Source organism: Tympanuchus pallidicinctus, unplaced genomic scaffold (genome assembly GCF_026119805.1).
Source record: "Tympanuchus pallidicinctus isolate F22 unplaced genomic scaffold, pur_lepc_1.0 scaffold22, whole genome shotgun sequence".
Taxonomy (NCBI): Eukaryota; Metazoa; Chordata; class Aves; order Galliformes; family Phasianidae; genus Tympanuchus; species Tympanuchus pallidicinctus.
The window spans coordinates 3,582,006-3,601,238 of record NW_026294739.1 but is presented as its reverse complement, the minus strand read 5'-3'; the positions used below and the strand labels follow the sequence as shown (position 1 = coordinate 3,601,238).

Sequence of the window (19,233 nt, the reverse complement as noted above, 5' to 3'; positions counted from 1 at the left end):
CTGCCGACCTTCCTCAGGGCTCTGGGTTGTCCTCTATCCCCCCTCTGCACTCCTGTGAGGGCTGCCTCATCGCTTTGATGGGCCTCACCGACCCCAAAGGTCTTGCTCCCATGGGTAGCTTCCCCTTAGGGTCTGGTGGTGATAGCAGAGCAATGGGGGGTGGTTCTGGATAGGGAAACTGATGGTGGATGTCACTATGGGAAAGAAGAAGACAGGGTGTTCTGCATCATTTTGCCTTAACTTCTCTGCTGGTGTGTGGCGCTGCTCGCTGAAATGGGGAGCAAACCCCACTCTGACACCAGGTTTCATGGTTCCCCATGCAGCTCCAGGGCTCTTGTGCCAAGGAGTAAAGCAGATGAGCCACCTGACATATTATCTGTTCAGCCTAAGCTAATTATTAAAACACTAAAACACCAAACCTGAAGTCAGCCTTGTTAAACAACACAGAGCAGAAGAATATATTGCTCTGAGCCAAGCAGGTAAATAACTGCTTTATTAACACACTAGATGGCATACCACTCCCTACATACTGCTGTGTTATATCCTTGTTATTGTACTCACATTACCCACATTTGCATGGGATTTTCCCAACACAGGGAACTGCAGCTGGCTCGTACCAGAATAAAACACACAATATTCACCACAGCAGATCTGTGGAGAGCCATTTTCTTCTCCCCAAGCTGTTCTGCAGGCACATTGGTTGATATGAAAGCTGCTAATAGAAGTAGATGTCAGCACCCAGGCACGTCCTGGCAGTTGCAATAGGTATCAATTGGAAGAGATGGCAGGTGCTCCTTGGAGAAGATGCCTCTCAATGCTTTGATTTCATTTGACCAATCTATCTAGCCTATGGGCACTCAAACAAAACATCTCCCCAAACTCTCTCTGGGGGATTTTATTTTGTGATTCTGAAGATTTTTGTTGGGGAAAAAGAACAAAAGGTGCCTTCTGTTTTTTTGCAGGAAGAAGCATGTACTGCGTAGCTTCGTGGCTTAACGCACTATGTACGACGATGACCATGCAGCCCTATCTCATGTTTTAAGTTGTAGAACAATGAGTAATTTTTATTAGAAATACACAGACCTGGGCAAAAGCCTTCATTTGGCAACTCCAGAAATTGGCATAGAGGCGGAAGAGAACAAAAAGCTATTGGTTTCACAGCTATCCAAGGCAAACGGTGGCACCCAGCAACAGTCATATTATGGCAGGTATGAATGAAGATGACAAGGATACAGAATTTTCAACGCACTGCTGAGCAATTCAAAGCAAAAGAACGAACAAACAAGCGAACAAACAAAAAGATCCCTGCTCCAAGGCCACCAAGGGAAAGAAGTTTGAAATAATATTAAATCCTGCAACCGAATACGTTGGAGATGTGCCCTGTTTGCACACAAATGCACATCCATGCGCATGCAGACATCTCCTGCATGCACAAAGATCCATTTGCTAACAGAAACACAACACAACCCAATTTGAGCCTGTACTTAAGGATGCTCTGTTGCTGTAGGAAGGAAAGATAAAGTGGTGCAAATACAATAGCCCATAACACTCAGCAAATCCTTGGGTTAGAATATAATTTTACTGGAGAGGGGAAAAATAGCTTTTCTCTCAAAGAAAAGGTGGTTTAAAATTAAAATTCATTAAAGAAGGCTAGCTGACACGTTTTTGTATTCTTTGAGGAAGTATATCTTTAATTTAATGCATTGTCCAATTAAAAAGAAGTGGTCCCTTATTATAGATACGATTTATTCTCTGATAAACCACTGATTTATGGCTCGCTGGAGTATATATTTAATACTGTCAAAAAATATATATATAAAAAATGAAAGGACACCCAAAACTATCTGCAGTGCTACAGTGGCTGAAAAGGATCTGAGGAAGCAAAGACCCCTGGGAGTTAAATGTAATCTTTGCCTGGGATGAAAGCTGCTGCTGGTGACAAAAGCCACCATCCGTACACAAGCCCATGTACACATGGGTGTCCTTCCTCACCTCCTCCTCCTCTCGCAGCCCAGCCCAGCAGCTGAGGAATCTCACCTGCAAATTTTTAAGTGCTTTTCCATACGGTGAGCCCTGCGTTGAGGGTGGAGACCCAGGGGATGTAGATAGGGAAGGTGCTTTGCCTGCATTCCCAGTGTGATCAGGAAGGAACGCTGGGATTTCTCCATGGGTGGTGACCACATTGCATGGGGCTTTTGCTGGCCTTGAGCTGCCTGGTCCCTCCTTACAATCAGCAGAAGAAGAGGAGGACGGGCATGTGAGAGAGTTCCAGATTTTGCTTCTCTCCATCACTGACGAGGGGAGCCCCAGCTGAATCACCAAATGGGAACACCTGCACTGGGGATCCTTAAACTCCAGCAGACAGAGAATTGTTGGAGTTAGAAGAGCCCCTTGAAGGCTGTCTGGTCCAACCTCCTGCAATGAACACCTACAGCTCCATCAGGTGCTCAGAGCCCCATCCAGCCTGACTTTGGGTGTCTCCATAGATAGGGGCAGCCACCACCTGTCTGGGCAACCTGTGCCAGTGCCTCGTTAGTAGATACCTGCCTCAACCCAGTTCTATCTCTATTAGCTCCTAAGGAATGGTATGTAATATTTTCTTTGGTGCAGCACACCAAAACTTTCTGTTTTCTTACAATTAGCACATGAGTTTGGATCCAGGATCATAAATTCAAGATTAAGAGCTGTCTTGTGAACAGAAAGAAAACCTTAGGAGTAATTTGCCTCTATCTGCTTCTCATGTGCCCCTGTAAAATCCAGCTTATGAAAAGTAAAGCTCCACTAAAGCGATGGCATTTTAATTTTCTGGAGTATGCTTATCTGAACAATCGCTTTCTACGCTGGTGGTGGGAAGTGAGGTCAAACCCAGGCGAAAACCCCGTGCAACATGGTGATACTGTGCTCAGAGGCTTTTCTTCACTGAAAGCAGAGGTGTACGTTGGAAGTGTTAGAACTGCAAAAACACAAGAGATCGTGGGGCAGGTGTTGACAGGAGATGGTGGGCTCAGGTTCCCAGAAAACTTTTGGATACAGGAGCTGCCATGTGGCATACTGGCCAAAGGGCCCCAGTCCCACAGCTGTGGATGTGGAAGGGGTGTTTTAGGACATGCTGTCCCACCAGCTGCTCCTCCTGATGTCTCTGCAGAGAATAGAGTTGCCCAAACCCCCATCACAGCCTTAGGAAGGTGACACTGCCAGCTGCCATCCTTCCTCTCCCCTCTACCCTGCTGGCAGGTGGGTTGGCACACAGAGGACAAGCTGTGATGGCCACTGCTGCAGTGATTCACCATCCTGAGCGTCCTGCATCCAGCCGAGAAGTGTTAACTGCTTTTCCAGATACCATCAAATACATTTAAACAAGCCTGATGCTTGAATGCTTTTTGCATCGGGTGTGTTATACATAAAATATGTTGAGTCAGTGATAGTGCCCTTATCTAAAGACAGAAGCCAGGAAAATTTCATCCGGTGCACTTTGTCAGATTGTGCCTCGACACAGGCAGGCGGCAGCTTGCTGTGACAAGCAGGCGATGGCATCTGGCTCTGGGAGAGGTCGTGTTTGTACTCCCAGGGCTGGTAAATGGATGGAGAGCAAAGAGCTTGTCCTGCAGAGCAGGTGGGCTCTGTGGCTGTGCACCGTTTCGGTGAGGCTGCAAGCGTGCAGCTCTGCTCTGAGGACAAGGTGGGATGAAGCTTTGTGTTTTAAGGATGAATTACAAGCCTGATCTCTTCTGCTTGGCCAGCAGAATGTGCATTTGTGTTATCCACACCTCTTATAGCTGTTTATCTCCAGTGTTGGTACCCTCTGCATTGGCACAGTGTGGGCAAAGCTCTTACATCCCTACTGACCTTCTCACCTGCTGCCTGTGTGCATTGCCATGAAAGCTTTGTCCTGATCACTGGAGTTCCCATGCAGGGAAGCAGTCTTCTACAATCTCTGCTGTGCAAGAATTGCATTTCTTTCCTTGAGCAGTGCCTTCACAGAAAAAAAAAAAACCAAAAAAAAGCCAACAGACTCCTTTTCAAATTGGGGGCTGCCCTAAAGCCTACTCCAGTGCCAAGTGGTGCAATAGCTCCAGCAAAAGCTTGGCTCCTTCATCTGCAAATTCTGGCCCTATTGCAGTTCATCCCTAAGATCTTGCTGAGCCTGAGCTGCTTTACCCAGGGACTGGACGCAGTAGTTCCATACACCCTGACTTTGCCTTTTTTATGGAGACGGAGATTCTTTTTCTCCTCATCCTCCATCTGAGAACTGAAACAAAGCTTTAATGCACTATTATGTACCCTGGGGGCCAATTACAGTCTACTGTCAGTTCCAAGTGTGGCCATAGCAAAGTCCCGCAGGCTGCTCATCCCGACCCTTGGTTTCTGCATGGTGCCTGGGGATAACAGCACTGCCTGCCTCCGAGGGGTGCTGGAGAGATAAAGACAGTGACGCATCCAGAAACGATGGGAAAGGAAGCAGATAAGCACCTGAGCTGGAGAATATAGGCACAGGAATTATCTGAAGGCAGAAAAGAGATTATCACTTGGGAATGAGTCTGCCTCTGCTGATCAGGGGAATATTTGGCACTCTTGCTGCACCCTTGGCCCCACCACCAGCACTCACACAGCCCATGCATCCCCCCATCCGCCCAGGAGCCTCTCATGATGTTTGCACCCTGCTCCGTTTTCAGATGGGTTTTGGTTAATTTGGGACCTTGGAAATAAAAGCACCAGGTGAGCTCCAGACACGCTGTGACTTCTCCAAGAGGAAATCCATCATTGTGATTTCAGTTATGACTCAGCCATCCTTTAGGGCTGTGCTCCCAGTGCCATTTGCAGCTAGCCAGCCAGGCAACCTCTTCATTACCAGCAAATGTAATGAATTTTGTGTTTGCCTCTTGGTTTTTGGGCAATTACAGCAGCCAGGTGCAGGACAGGAGTGCAGCTCTGTGTTCCCAGCCATTGCAAAGGTGCTCCAACACACATATATGTGCAACTAGGAACCGGAGCAATTCATCCTGGAAACACTAAAGCAAACAAATCAAACAGATGGAGAATGACCCATTTCTTGTTTCTGGTGCACAGGAGGCCAGCAGGTAGCTGCTGGTAGGTGGCCAAGAGGAGAGCTCACCCTCGGAGCAAGACTTAACATCAAGCCCTTCACATGGGGAACGGGCAAGGCGCCATCCAAAGAAAGCCAACTTCTCTGCCTTTAACACCACGAAAGAAGCCTTGCTAAGAAACTCCATAAAAGACCAAGAACTTCCTCTTCATCTCCTCTCCCTCTCTCCCCCTCTCTCGCCTTCTCCCACCTCAGAAAGTAATCTCATCCTTTCGTCACATATTATTGAAATCCCAGCTCTTAAAAAAAAAACTCTCATTTTTGCCCAGACTGAGAGCATGTCATTCGGAAGTGATGTGCAAGGCAGGAGATAACCAGGTAGAACTCAGCAATTCGCCACAGAAAATGGCTCCATGTATGGTTGTAATGCTATCAGAGTCCGTCCCTCAATAGCTCTTTACCGCTGCCGAGCTCAGAATCTGCTGATTCAAGAACTTTGCCTGTGCGGGTAGAGGCGGAGGAAACGGGGCTGGAGGGAGATGGGGAGGTGTATAAAAATAGAGCATTTTCGGTCTGGACGGAACACATAATAATGCAAAGGCTCTGCTTTCTTCCTTTTTATTTATTTTTTTTTTTTTTTGGTGGGGCGGGAGGGGCAGAGCACGGTCTCTCCCACTCCTTCCTTCTTTCTGTGTCCTCATTTCATGCTTTGGTTGTGCTGATTGGGAGGGCTGAATTCGCTCGGCTACCTACTTAGTGCAAAACAGTTGCACTCCCTCCTGGAATGGAGAGAGGTTAGAGGCTAACTCCCTGCAGACAGGGGATTTTGCAGAGGCAAATGGGGTCTCCGAGGGGGTGCTGCCATGCGAGCCCTCAGACAGGGAGATTTCCCATCACCGAGGAGTTGGAGGAGAAATGTCCTGTGGTTTTCCCCAACGGTTCTCATTTATTAACCAGAGATATTACGTCTGTGTGTGCAAAGCAGGGTTTCTTTCAGATGCAGTAATGCTTTGGCATACGCAGAGAGCAAAATGCAGCTCAGCTTTAAGCAGCCAAGCAGGTAGCAAGTGGGGGAGAGGTACACCCATCCACACCGTTATGCCTCCACCAATGCCTCTGCCATCCTGGATTCCTGGCTCTCTTCGTTTATTTTTTGGATGTGATTTAATGCATCCAGAACAGTTCAGATGGCTTTGTAAATTGTCAGAATGTCAAATCTTGTTTCTTGTAGTTCTGGCGACTTGTGGCATAGGAAACTTGGTGTGGTTGCACAGGCACTGCATGGTAGCAGTAGATGTGGTTGGTGCAGTCACCATCCAAGTAGACAGTTCATCATTTTGGCAAGCAGCTATAATGGCACCACAGAGCCATTGGAAAAAAAACATCACAGGCTTCTCCCTGTGAATGCTGTCTCTGGATGGACAGCAGTGCTGCCAACCTTCCATCTCAGCTCTGAAGCTTATTGTTGGGCCATCATTGGGTAACCTGTGTTTCACCACCAAGGGAACCAACCCAACCATTTCCTGCTTGAAGGGTGAGAAAATGGGTTTATCTGACCAGAGAAATCTTTTCTCTCTCTGACAGATTGTTTTTTTTTTAAGGAAGCACAAGGCAGGTGGTTGCTCCATCATTTGCTGTCCTCTACACCCGTGTATCCATCACCACCTGCAAGCAGCTGGGGCACTCACCCCCACCATCCCTTTTCAGCTGAAGCAAACTGGCAGCTGGACTTGGCCTGAAGTTTCCAGCCAGTTTTCTGGTTCTCACAAATTTCGAAGCCGTCAGCAAAGTAAAGGAGGATCACAATACCATACATGGAGAACTGCATAATCTTGAAGACGAGAGTAAAGGAAATGGGATGAAATTTAAGACTACTAAATGCAAGGTCATGCACTCGGGGATTAACAAGAAATTCTGCTCTAAACTGGAAGCTCATCAGTTGGAAATGAGAGGGGAGTAGAAAGATGTGAGCGTTTAAGTTAACCAGAGGATGTCTATGAGCCACTAAGGAGCTGTACTATGAAAAAGCAAAGTTCCCAGCCTCTGTCAGCCAAAGCATTCCTAGTTCAGACCAGTTAAACTGCAGTGGTGTCTTATATGATAATGGCAAGGTATCACATGGATTGTTGTCCAGCCCTCAAAGAAGATGTGAAAAAATGGGCAGGGTTAAAAAATAGAGGATGTTAACAGCTCTTGGGTTGTCTTACAGATTGCTTCTTGATCTGGCTTTTCTTAGAGGCAAACAAAGGGGCTAAAAGACACCGCTGGCATCAGTGCAAAATGAACCTAGCAGGAATCAGTGTATTCTGGAAATTACAACTGTATTTATAGCTTAAGGGCAGGGAAGTTGTGAGGCAGGGAAAGTAAAGACCAAAGCTGTTGCTCACCTGAGGCATGTCTGAATGTCTTGGTCGTCTCCAGAGGAAAGGTTTGGTCTCCACTTATTCTGCAACATGTCCGTTTGCAAGCAAGGAGGTAAAGAAGGTCCCAGCCTATTCTGGAAGGTTGAAGCAAAGCCCAGATGGGACCTGGGGGAAGCTGTGCTAGAGCTGCAGTAAGATCTATAATGTCAAAGGAGCCAAGCCATGTCTTGTGGTCTGTGTGTGTGTGGCACCCAGCCCCAAGCCACCTACAACATGCTCCTTTGCACCTGCTGGGGGGTCTCTGGTCTGCCACACCATGGGTCCCAAATTGAGGTCAAAGGGCCAGCAGCGTTGAGCCTGGAGCTCAAAACGAAGGCTCCTTCTCAAAGGACACTTTTTGTGCCTCTCTTAAGCGACTTCGGTGAGTCCTCTCCCTTTTTTTCACAGCCAAAAAAGTCCTGCCAAGAAGAAAGTCTACAGGGCCTGCTCACATTCCAGCAACACTCTGGCCTCCAGAAGTCCCTTTCACAGCACACAATATGGCATTGTGATTAGATATAAACTGAAAGTGTATTTCTTGCCCTTCAGTAATTACACTGGCTTATGGGAGCTTTATTCAGCATGAAGCCTTATTATTCTGCAGAATGAAATTCTGTATAATTTTCCTCTCCTCCAATGCGCAGATGAAAAATCATATTTTGGTCCGAGTTGGAAAGAAAGGCTCAGTTATCACTTGAGAGCGTGGTGTTATTTTCCCCCGGAATTAAAAAATCCATCTGGGTGTACGACCCCCTTCACCCTCCTGCCTCTCCATTCAGCCTTTTGTATGCATATGAACCTTATCAATTTCCACCGCTGCAGAAAGGTGAACCAAAACAGCATGCCTCCCCCAGTCCTCCTCACTCTAATGGAAACGTGTGAGCAGGAGCAATAAGTGGATGCTAACCCTCCGGCTCCACCAAAGAGAGGAGGAAGGATGGAAAGCCTGCTTTCTTGCTGCTGCCCATCAGCAGGCTCTAGCATCAATGCAATCCCATTGTCAGCACAGGGTTGTCAGGACAGCCTTGTTGTGTACATCACAGCAGCTTCAATCGAGGCTTAATTCTAAAAGCAATAAGAACAAGTAAGGCAGCTTCCTTCACTTCATTTGCTAAGCTCTTGGCCAACATGTTTGGAATCCCTTATGCAGGCACAGCTCAACTCTCATCCCCTATCAACCTGTTTCTTAGCACAGCAGACACTTTCTTCCCGAATCTTATGTATCAGTCATGGTCCAAAGAAGAGCAGAAGATTGCCCTGTATTATTTCCGTGTCCAAATTAAATGCTTACTCACGGCAGACATTCAGGTTCTCCATGCCTACACAGTGCCCCATCCATTTCATTTGTGTGAACCATTTTCACAGCTCCCAGCAGCCACTGGTGGTGATCTCAGAACGCCTCCTGTCCTATCCACATCTTGGTTGATTTAAATGTCTGCCTGTGACCATAAATGCCTCCAGCTTCAGAGGGTGCAGCTTCCTCTGAAGCCAAAACACCCTGGAGAAGGCAAAGGGTAAGCATCTCCCATTTCCTGCCTTTCTCTGATCCAGATGTACCCCTACCCTTGGCTGTGGGCACACCTCTTCCTCCTGCATTTTCTCTTGAGAAGTTTAGATGGAATAATATCTGCTTTCTTTGCACTGGTCCTACTGGTAGCAATTGACCTACGCCATGATGCGAGGCACCAATAAGGCAGGCTAGATTTGGGAGGTCTTGAAGATGTGGATTAGCTTTGCATTGAATGGACACTGCCTTCAAGAGAGAAAAATGCTTCTTTTGCTGTGTGTTTGATGAGCACAAGTCCAGAGATACCGAAAAAAGGCTTGCATAGCTGGATCATCACCAGCTGTACTGGGAGATGCTGGCCTGGAGGTGGCAGGAGAGGAATTTCTGGGTAACTATCATTAATGCTCATCTATAGGGCCCAGGGGTGTCAACGTACATGTGTCACCTAAGGTGAAAAGAGGAGGATGGATGGTGCAAAGAGATCTCTAATTTTATTTGTCGCCTACTGCCCCATTAAAGGAGAGGAGGGGGGAAGGGCAGCCCATTTAGCAGGTCACAGCAGGCAGTGCTATCAGATGCCATGCCAAAATAACTCCTAATTGGGGTAGTGTTTGTCAACACTGACAGAGCCTTAATACACTGTAATCACCGGAGCCACAAGCTCTGATAGAGATCTTAATCTCTGCACTCGGTCCCTTTCACCCTTTCACACCGCAGGAGCGCCTGCTCCTTCCCTGGCCTCACCGCACCGATGTGATGGGCTCTGTGCACCCAGAGCTTTTCAACACAGCCCCTTCTTTTTCTTATAGATCAAAGAAAGGCGAGGACACAAGAGGCAGCTGATGAGGAGAAAAACACAGCATTGTGCTGGTGGGGAAATTCTTCAGCCTTCACGTTTGAAAGAGGCTTTGCTTCGCTGGACAGCATCACTGTCTATTCCCCAGGCTGAACATCGTCTGCCTCCAATATAGATGTCACCAGCTGCTTTGGGATCACTCAGGCTCCTTGTATGCTCCTTCTTGCTCTCTGATGCAGCCTTCCTGAAAAAGCTACCATCCTCCTCTTTGGAATTTTCTTCCCTCAAAAGCTTTAGAAGACAATTTTGTAGGAGTGACTCAAGTGCGGAGCAAAGATGAGCTTTGACATAGGTCAAACTGCAGGATTGAATCAAGTCTTCTGAGTTCAAGACTCTCTTCTGGCACAGGAGGTGATCACAGTCACTGAAAGCTGGGCTTTTCTTACCCACAAACTCTGATGAAGGCTTTTGCACTGTGGCAGGAGCAACGAGCACCAATAAGGGAGATACTTGTCCTGCTCTTGCTGGGACAAGCCTGAAGGTCTATCCACTGTTTCTCTGTGCCCAAAAGTTGTTTCAAGGAGCATGGAAAGATCTCATTTTTGTCAGTAAAAATTTATATGGTTTTCTTCTTTAAATAAGTGTAATCACCATCCCTGGGAGTGTTCCAGAGCTGTGGAGATGTGGCACTGAGGGACGTGGTCAGTAGGCATGGTGAGGTGGGTTGGGCTTGATGATCTTAGAGATCTTTTCCAACCTTAATGATCCTGTGGTCCAAAAAAAAGAAAAAAGGAAAGAAAGAAAGAAAGAAGGAAGGAAGGAAGGAAGGAAGGAAGGAAGGAAGGAAGGAAGGAAGGAAGGAAGGAAGGAAGGAAGGAAGGAAGGAAGGAAGGAAGGAAGGAAGGAAGGAAGGAAGGAAGGAAGGAAGGAAGGAAGGAAGGAAGGAAGGAAGGAAGGAAGGAAGGAAGGAAGGAAGGAAGGAAGGAAGGAAGGAAGGAAGGAAGGAAGGAAGGAGATGCAAAAAAGAAAAAAACACCTTGGAATCTCCAACCTGCATGGATTTATGAAGAGGTACGGAAAGGCATTTTCGATGTTTCTCGCTGCGACCATGTGAGCCCATGGCTGTCTTTGTGCAGGAACAACACGGCGCAGTGAGTTATTACCAGACTGAAAGACTTCAGCTCCACATCGGAGGGGGCTTTTGTTTTTCCTTTCACGCCAGCTCCAGGAGCCTCTCAGCCAAGCCTCCTCGTGGCATGTGCTGTGCTTACCTGTGATTTATTGATGATAATCATGGGGCAAGCCATTTGTAATCGAACGTACAACAAAGACATTCTCGCGCTGAGAGGGAGTGATAACGCACCATTTAGTAATTTTTGTGCAGTCAGTAATTTGGAGAATGAATGATAATTTCCCCAACTGAAAACCTGCAATGACAACCCTTAGTGCTATTCACCTCGTGAATAAAGATACCTTCCTCTCCATGTCTTGTGATAAATTCCTTTTATTAGGGCCACTTATGTGGGACTTTATCTTAATCGTCTTAAGTACGGGGCAGTCTCGGTGGTGAGGTTGGGTCGTTTTTCATTACAACCTCAAACACGCTCTATGAAGTAAATAAATACCAGCCAGTGAAATGAAAACGAGCATTTAAATGAAGTGGGCTTTGCTAACGTCTGCACAACAGGACCTGCTGGGGAGTGGGAGGTGGCCTGTTGCATTGATGGCCTCTACAGTAGGAAAGTTGGGCATTTTGGCCGTTGTAGCTGTAGTAACATTGAGAAGTGTCAATGTAATGACATGAACTTTCCCAATTCCAGTTTTAAAGCCAGGAAGGCAGCTCACCTTTGGATTTTCAAGGAGAAACACTGCAGGAAAAGCTGAAGGGGGTTTAGTAGTGAGCAAGGAGCTCTGCTTCGTGACCCTTGTGCTCTAAGGCATGGGTGTCCAATCTTTCAGCTTGCCTGGGGTACAGTGAGTGAAGAGGAATTGGCTGGGGCTTTACATACATAGATTGCTCCAAAAGTAATGCCTCCTGTTTATTCCCATAGAAACAAGAACTGATACGAAGAGCACAATAACACTGATTGAGCAAATTCTCAGCTACAAAACGCTATTTTTCCATGTAGTCACCACCATTAGCTATGCAATTTTGCCAGCAATGATCAAGAGCCTTCATGCCATGCTTGTAAAAACCTGTACCATGGGAGGTGACCCAGTGTTGCTGTCATTACTGCCAAAACACACCACCCACCCTTCAGTGTGTTGACATCCACTGTTTGGTCTCAATAAACATTAGGCAGGTATTAATGAACATCAATGGGTGCCATTTTTTTCCACACAGAGGAGTTCAGTGACATGCCTTTGTTTCATACACACTTCCATGTCAGATGCCATTTGCCAGACTGCCCCTCTGCTGCCATCTGTCACACAGCAACGAGATGTAATTGGATGTTGATGGGAAGGTTCAATTTCTACTGCCATCCCACCAACGTCTACCTCTGACCTCATAAGCCAACCTCATAAAATATGAGCCATTACTTTTGTGAATTCAAATTCCATGTGAAAATTCACAAGTAGTCTACTTATGTCGACTGAAAATGAAGTTGTAAGGAAACCAAAAAACTGATGATTTTTTTCAGCAATCTTGAAACTTGTTCTCAAATCCCTTTCTCTAAACAGAAAGCACAGCTGCAAATGCTTTGCTTTTCACAGGACTCTATTTAGCCAATGTACCAAAATACATAAACCTTGATTAACATTTGTAGTGGAAATGCTAAGTCATGGCCTGAAACAGAGCACCTGGTGGAAGGCAGGGCCAACCCAGGGGAGCTCAGATGCATGCAATGTACCTGTGTGACTGGCTGGAGCCAGGATGCACCCCTTCCCAGACCTCATTTAAGGGTTGGCAGTGGAGGTGAGGGTATCTTGCTGTAGATCCCTGCCTACCTGAGGCCTTGTAAAGGTAAGCAGCTTTTTCTTTTTTTCCTTTTGTTTCTGCAGCTGTTCTATTTGGTCTTGCTCTCTTTTGCTTCAGCTAAAGACTTTGCCACCCTGCTATTACAGTGATGCTTTCCATCCCATTACACCACCATGTGAGTTAGCACTGCACTGTGCCTTCCCCACGCCCTGGTTTCAGCTCAGGTGGGGTTCATGTAGCATCAGTGTTCTGAGGAGCATCCCAGACTTCTGGGAGGGAAGAACTCTCCCCATGATGATGCGGGGGTGGCTGCAGTGCAAGCTGTGCAGTGGTGTTTGTGAGCCACAGGCTGCAGGTTGGACACACCTTCTGTAAGGCTTTATGAGTCTGTTCCAAACAGGCTGCTGGAGGTGGTTGGTTTTATGTTGAACCAGTGTTCCTCTTTGGGCTGCTAGTACAAATCCAGGCTGCCACCTGCCATCCAGTAACAAGATGAGTGACTTCGTTCTCCATCTCTGAGAACAGGTGCTCAATTCTTGCACACTGATACCAGAGCTGGCAAGGTTTGGAGACCAGGTGGTCTCTGCTCTGTGCTACGTCTCAAAGGTGACTTGAACAAAGCCTCCACGTTTGGGTAAAACTCCTCCCCTGCTGCTGAGCACACCAGTAGTGCTGCTTTCCCATTACCCCTGGCCCAACACCTCATGTTGCAATCAAGGGCCAATATAGACAGTGATTTGGCTTCTACATCATTGGTAGTATCTCCATTGATAGCTGCAGTGACTACCAAGCTAGTGTGAGGAGTAAACAGCATTAAAGGTGAGGCCCTTGACTGCCTTCTGGTAGCTTGGACATTAGTCACCTACCAAAGGCTGGAGGTGAGATGCCACTGAAATTGTTGCCTGTTGCCTCTTCCCTCTCCCCAATGCAGCAGTAACTCAATACCAGACAGCAGCAAAGTTTGGAAACATGCAAATCATTTCTGTTCTACCTTAATCACTGTCACCAGGGGACGTAGAGGAGGAAAACTTTCTAAAACCCATGGATAAAATGAACTGAAATGATGAAGTGCACAAAGAACAGGGAAATCTAAATGAGGTGGAAATAACATCTCAATTGGAAGGGCATGCTTTAATTTCTCTCCTGTGCTTCCATGAATACACAGGCATGATGTGAACACAAAAGAGTAAGGCACAACCTCTGACCTCTAGTACCACTATGGGAGCTGTGGTCAATGAGTGCTGGAGTCCAGAAAGCTCTGCAGTTGAGGAGCTGTGGATGTTAACATGAGGTGCATTCACCTGTGAATTCCTGACCCCAGGGGGTGACAGAGCTCAGATAAACCCAGAGATGAAGCGTTGTCCACCAGATGCAGTCTGCTGGGATGGTTGTACAGCGAGGCTGTAAGAAATAGGATTTTGGTTTCCTATGCCACTTAATCAACATTTTTTAACGTTAAGTGATAAAAGGAAGATTTAGAAAGCAGAAGAAGCCTTGGAAATTGCTTATGAATGAAGCATTTACTGTATATTGTTCTAAGTCAAAGGCAATGCCTGCTCTGAACACTAGCCTGCATGACAGCCAACCTCTTTCTCTCCCATGGGCCCTGTTTTGGCAGTATTGCTCTAACTTGTGTAGGATAACACTGTAGCCTCCTTACACAACTCGAAGGAGATGTCCCTCATTTTCTGCAGGCAAACTTCATCTCCTTCCCTGGCAGCCTCTTATCCAGCCTTCCTTTTAAAAACAGCGTACAGGAATTACAGCCCAGATTTTAGGGCAACAGGAGTGATGAGTGAAAGAAGCTCCATCACAACCTCTCTGCAGGATTTTGGGCAGGTCATTGCATCAGTTCTGACTGATCCACTGTCATGGCCTAGTGCAAGGGGCTACCAGGCATCCCCAGAGGTCTATGGGTGGAGGGGTGAGAAGATGAAGATGGTGCCAGTGAACCAGGCTACCCATTCAGCAACAGAGTGGTACTTATGGTTATGGTACAAGGCCATTTTCACCTCCAGTCTTATTCAGTATAGAGCAAAAGGCAGTTTGTGAGTGACGAATTCAAGACGCTGCCCAATAGCTCCCAATTATCATCTCCCAGGAGGGTCAGGCTTTCTGACCTGACCAGAAAAGGGGTTCTTTACGTAGAAATGATATCAAAGATGATGTGTGACTGTCTCCATTGGCTCAAAAAGAGGCAGGTCACCGAGTGAATTTGGGATTTTAATTTTACGACTCATCTTTTGAACCGTGCTCGTTGTAGCGGTTGATAGAGTCTGTTTCTCTCTTGATCTCTGCTGATTACATATTTTCTTCTGAATGATATCTCTCACTTCTAATATGCTACTACTATTCAGAGTGACTAATTGAAGTCCTTGGTCAGATCTGTATCTGGATATCAGCTTTAACTGTATGTCTGCCATACTGAATTCACTTTCTCAGGCACAGGGCATCATCAGACATTCGAGTGGTTGTATTTCCACAGCAGACGATATAAGAAGAGGCAAAAGGGAGTAGATGCCACGTTCTTGGCTCTTGTTGATTTTTATTCTTATTTATTTTACAACATATAAGATTCAAGGCAGAGATATTTTTTTCTAAAGGCCATTTGGTCCAACTTCTCTGTGGTGAACAGGGACGCCTATGTCTCCATCAGGTGCTCAGAGCCCTGTCCAGCCTGACCTTGAGCGTCTCCAAGGATGGGGCATCCACAACCTTTCTGGGCAACCATTGCATGCCATTGTTGTTATGCATTGGCTGTAATGTTGTAGTATGTAATGTACTGTAGTTTGACCTAGGTTGTGTAGGGGGGAAAAAAAAAAAAAAAGACAGGTGATTAAAGAAAAAGCTGTGTGAGTACAGAGAACTATTAGTGAGGGGCTTCTCAGAGATGAAGGAGGGTGAAGGTCACTCCTGATTTCCTGTGGCCAGAGAGTCTGACCCAAAATCTGCTCTCTGGTGGGCACTGGCTGCTCGGCCTGCTGTGCTCTACTCCATGTCTACCAGCAGAAATGGAAAAAATCCAAAAAAACAAGTATTGAGGGCACAGCTTGCACCTGCCTAACTCTTGGTAGTGCAGAGATGATGGGGCAGGGCAGGAGAGGCCAACTGGATGTCCCACTTCTGGTAGGACTTTTGGGGGATGCTGTGGTTTGAGGAGCTGATGCTAATATGGGCATGACCCAAAAGACTGTGCCAGAGACCTGCAGACCACTGTGGGTTGGCAGATGGGCTGAGTGTTGTCCTCCCTCATCCTGGGATCTGCTGTCTACACTTGGAGATGCAGCATGAGCCTGGGCTCACAGCTTGCTGGCCACAGTGCAAGGCCTTCCTTCCAATATTGCCCCGAAACGTATCCATGTTCCTTTCCAGTGCCATTCCCCAAGCTTCTCACACCCATCACCTGTGTAGAACCAAGCTGGAGGTGTCCTGGACTCCCTTCCTGCATGGGACATGAGCCTCCAATCAAGTGGCTTGGCCATCCTGGGACTCGAGGCATAATTAGAGAGATCACAATTAACAAGCAGTGCAGCATGAGCAGCAGAGAGGAGGGCTGGTTGAGGCAGGATGCCTGAGCCGTCCTCCGGCGGCAAAGTGCTGAGACAACAAACTTAACCTCTCTGTCCACAGTGCTCCTATCAGCCATGGTTATTAAATCCCACAAAAGGAAGAAGAGGAGAAGTGAATAGGGTTGAAAGAAAAAGCACTTTCCCCATTTGGATTACCTCCTACAGAACAGGACCTGCCACTGAAAGGCAGAGAGTGTAATTGCTGGCCTGAAAGACGAAGGGAGGGGGAGAAGGAAAAACTATAAAAGGGAAGAAAGAACGAAGGAAGGGGGTAAAAATTGATAATGAACAATTTATCCTCTGAGCTAACGGTTAATTAATTCTGAAAATATCTGTCAGACTAATGGGGGGTGGGGGGAGGAGGAGGAGGAGAGAAGGCTGCGCTACTGAACACAATTAGTAAAATAATAATAACAAAAAAGGGGGGAAAAAGGAGGGGAAAAAAAATTCTTTTTAAGGTGTTGCTATCTTCTTAGAGACCAGGCCCTTGGCTTCCCAATGTCATTCTCAACACAATATTTTTTTTTTTTTCTTCTCTCCCTTCGTCTCTTTTCAGAAATTGTTCTCATGAATGATTTATATATGTCTAGTTATCTGGAGTGATTTCTATGGACCCGGGCGCATTGCTGCATAATTGTTAATTTTAATGCCATAATAGCTTCAGATGGAGGAAGAGATTAGGCGTTTATTGCACAATTAAATGAAACATACTTGAGAATCACAAAAGGTTCCGTAATTATTTCAGACCATTAATAAAATGGGCATTAAATTATATGGGACACAAAAGGGAAAGGAAATAGATTTTCATTACAGCAATAGAAGCCGAGAGTAGTAATAGATCCTTGTTGAATTCTCTTTCTCTCTCTCTCTCTCTGAAATTAATTGTTGCCCGGCTTATTTCAAAGCAAAATAAAAGAGAAATAAAGTGTGTTAAAGAACCTCTGATGAAAGGGCTTTGTTTGATAAGGACAATAGCCAGTGATACACTCTGGGAAAAAAAAAAAGAAGGGGGGGAAAAAAAAAAAAAAGAAGGGAAGATTTGATTTTGGCTTCTTGCCCTCAGTCCCGGAGGCAGCACGGGGGCTCCATGCACTCACATCAGGACCTCTCCTCCCATTAGGAACAGAGGGGAGGGAACAGGGACCTGGAAAGTTCCCCATCTGCTTCCTGAGCGCTGCTGTGGTGGCTTTGGGCAGAAGTTCTGCTGATAGAAGTGCTGGAGGTGTTTGGGCCATTTCTGTAGGAAACCACGTGTGATGGATTTGTCTTGGACAAAAGACCCAAGGCACAGAAGGGAGCTACAGGTGGGTGTCCTGGTGCTCAAAGCCCAACCTGCAGCCCCAGTAGTGTCTGGAGACCTTTGTCACAGCATGGGGACTCCACTGGGACAGGGAAGGCGGTGTTTCAGGGCTCCTCTTGCCCCTGGCAAAGCTAGCATGTAGGAGTCGGGACCTGAATGACACCCAGATTTTGACTCTGGGTTCGGATAGGTCCAAAAACCCTCTGGTGCAACAGGAGTGCAGCAGCTCTCACCCTTATTGCCAACAGCAATTATTTCCAATGGCAAAAATGAGGGGGAACAAATGATGTCTTACAGTGCATTTTAGAGCTGGAGAAAGTTCCTCTTGAAAGTGCAGGACACCCAAAAATGCAATGAAAAGCAGGCAGCCTGGAGCTGGAAGCATGCTAGTTAGTCTATTAGCAGCCTGCTAAAGGCATATTCCCTAGCATGAGTTGCACAGGGATGTATGCAGATGGGTCTTGAATACCTCCATAGGAGGACATTCTATCACCTCAGCCTGTTGCAGTGCTCTGTCACCCTCACAGTAAAGTTCTTTCTCTTGTTCTGATGGAACTTCCATATTCCAATTTGTGCCTGTTGCTCCATGTTCTGTCTATGGGTACCACCAATAAGAGCCTGGCTCCTGGCCTTTAGATATTCATAAGCACTGACCAGGTTCCCCTCTCTGTCTTCTCTTTCCCGGGCTGAACAGCCCTATGGCTCTCAGGCTTTCCTCATAAGGCAAATGAGATGAAATGCAATGCAATAAAGATGAAATGAATAAAAATAAAACAACTCCCCCTCCCCCCTGCTATGTGCAGGGTCACCAACCACCAGACCAGGCTGCCCTGAGCCACATCCAGTGAAAGACAAAGTGAAAATGTTCTGACAAAGACAAGTTTGAAATATATATATGTATATATATATACACCTGAGGAAAGCAGAATGTCCTCCAGCACCTCCCAGCTGAATTTGGGCAGACAGGGAATCCTTCACCTCCTGTTGCCTGCATGCAGGCATCACGAAGAGATCTGAAACAAGGAGAACCTGGAGCCAACGTACAGCCAAGCAAGGGTGCCTCCTCCCTGGAGAAGCACTGCACTCAGAAACTGAGCTCTGCTGACGCAGCTCAGACGCACGGCAGCTATTTTTAGGCTCCATGCAGTGTTTTACTCCCAGAAGCACAGGGTCTGCTTCCTTCCATTGGCACTGGGGAAGCGATGGTTGAATGGATGGGGGGGTTTGGGTGCTGCGGGTGTGGGAGAAGGAGGTGTAGGGGGGGCATGGGTGTATGGGGAGAGCACTGAGCACCCCAAGCTCTGGTGATGGCATTGGGCCCAGAAAGAGGACCTGCAGATGAGAAGTTCAGTGTGGGAGGGAAGAAGGAGAGGAAATAGATGGAGAAAATGTTTTGTTTTTTTTTTTCTTGGGGGGGGGAAGGGGGAAGAATTAGGAAAAAAAAAAAAAAGGGAGAAAAATAATAATTAAAAAAAAAAAAAAAAGCGGGGGGAAAGAAAAGAAAAGAGGGGGTTGGAAGGGTGAATGCTCATCCACGGGGAGGAGCCGGAAAAGAAAAAAAATAAATGAAAATGCGAGTAGATGGAGGCTGCAGTGAGGAGCGCTGGGCTGCTGCGCCACTGCCCTCTCCTGGGCAGAGGGAGAGGAACAGAGCCCGGCTGGGTGACAAGCATGAAGCCCTACACTGATCCGGTA

At 46.8% G+C, this 19,233-nt stretch overlaps 1 long non-coding RNA gene across 4 annotated transcripts in view; it reads left to right on the top strand.

The window, feature by feature from the left end:
* The window catches only part of LOC128082163 (uncharacterized), a 100,681-nt gene that overhangs the window by 50,445 nt on the left and 31,003 nt on the right, over positions 1 to 19,233 (top strand). The window lies entirely within an intron of this gene.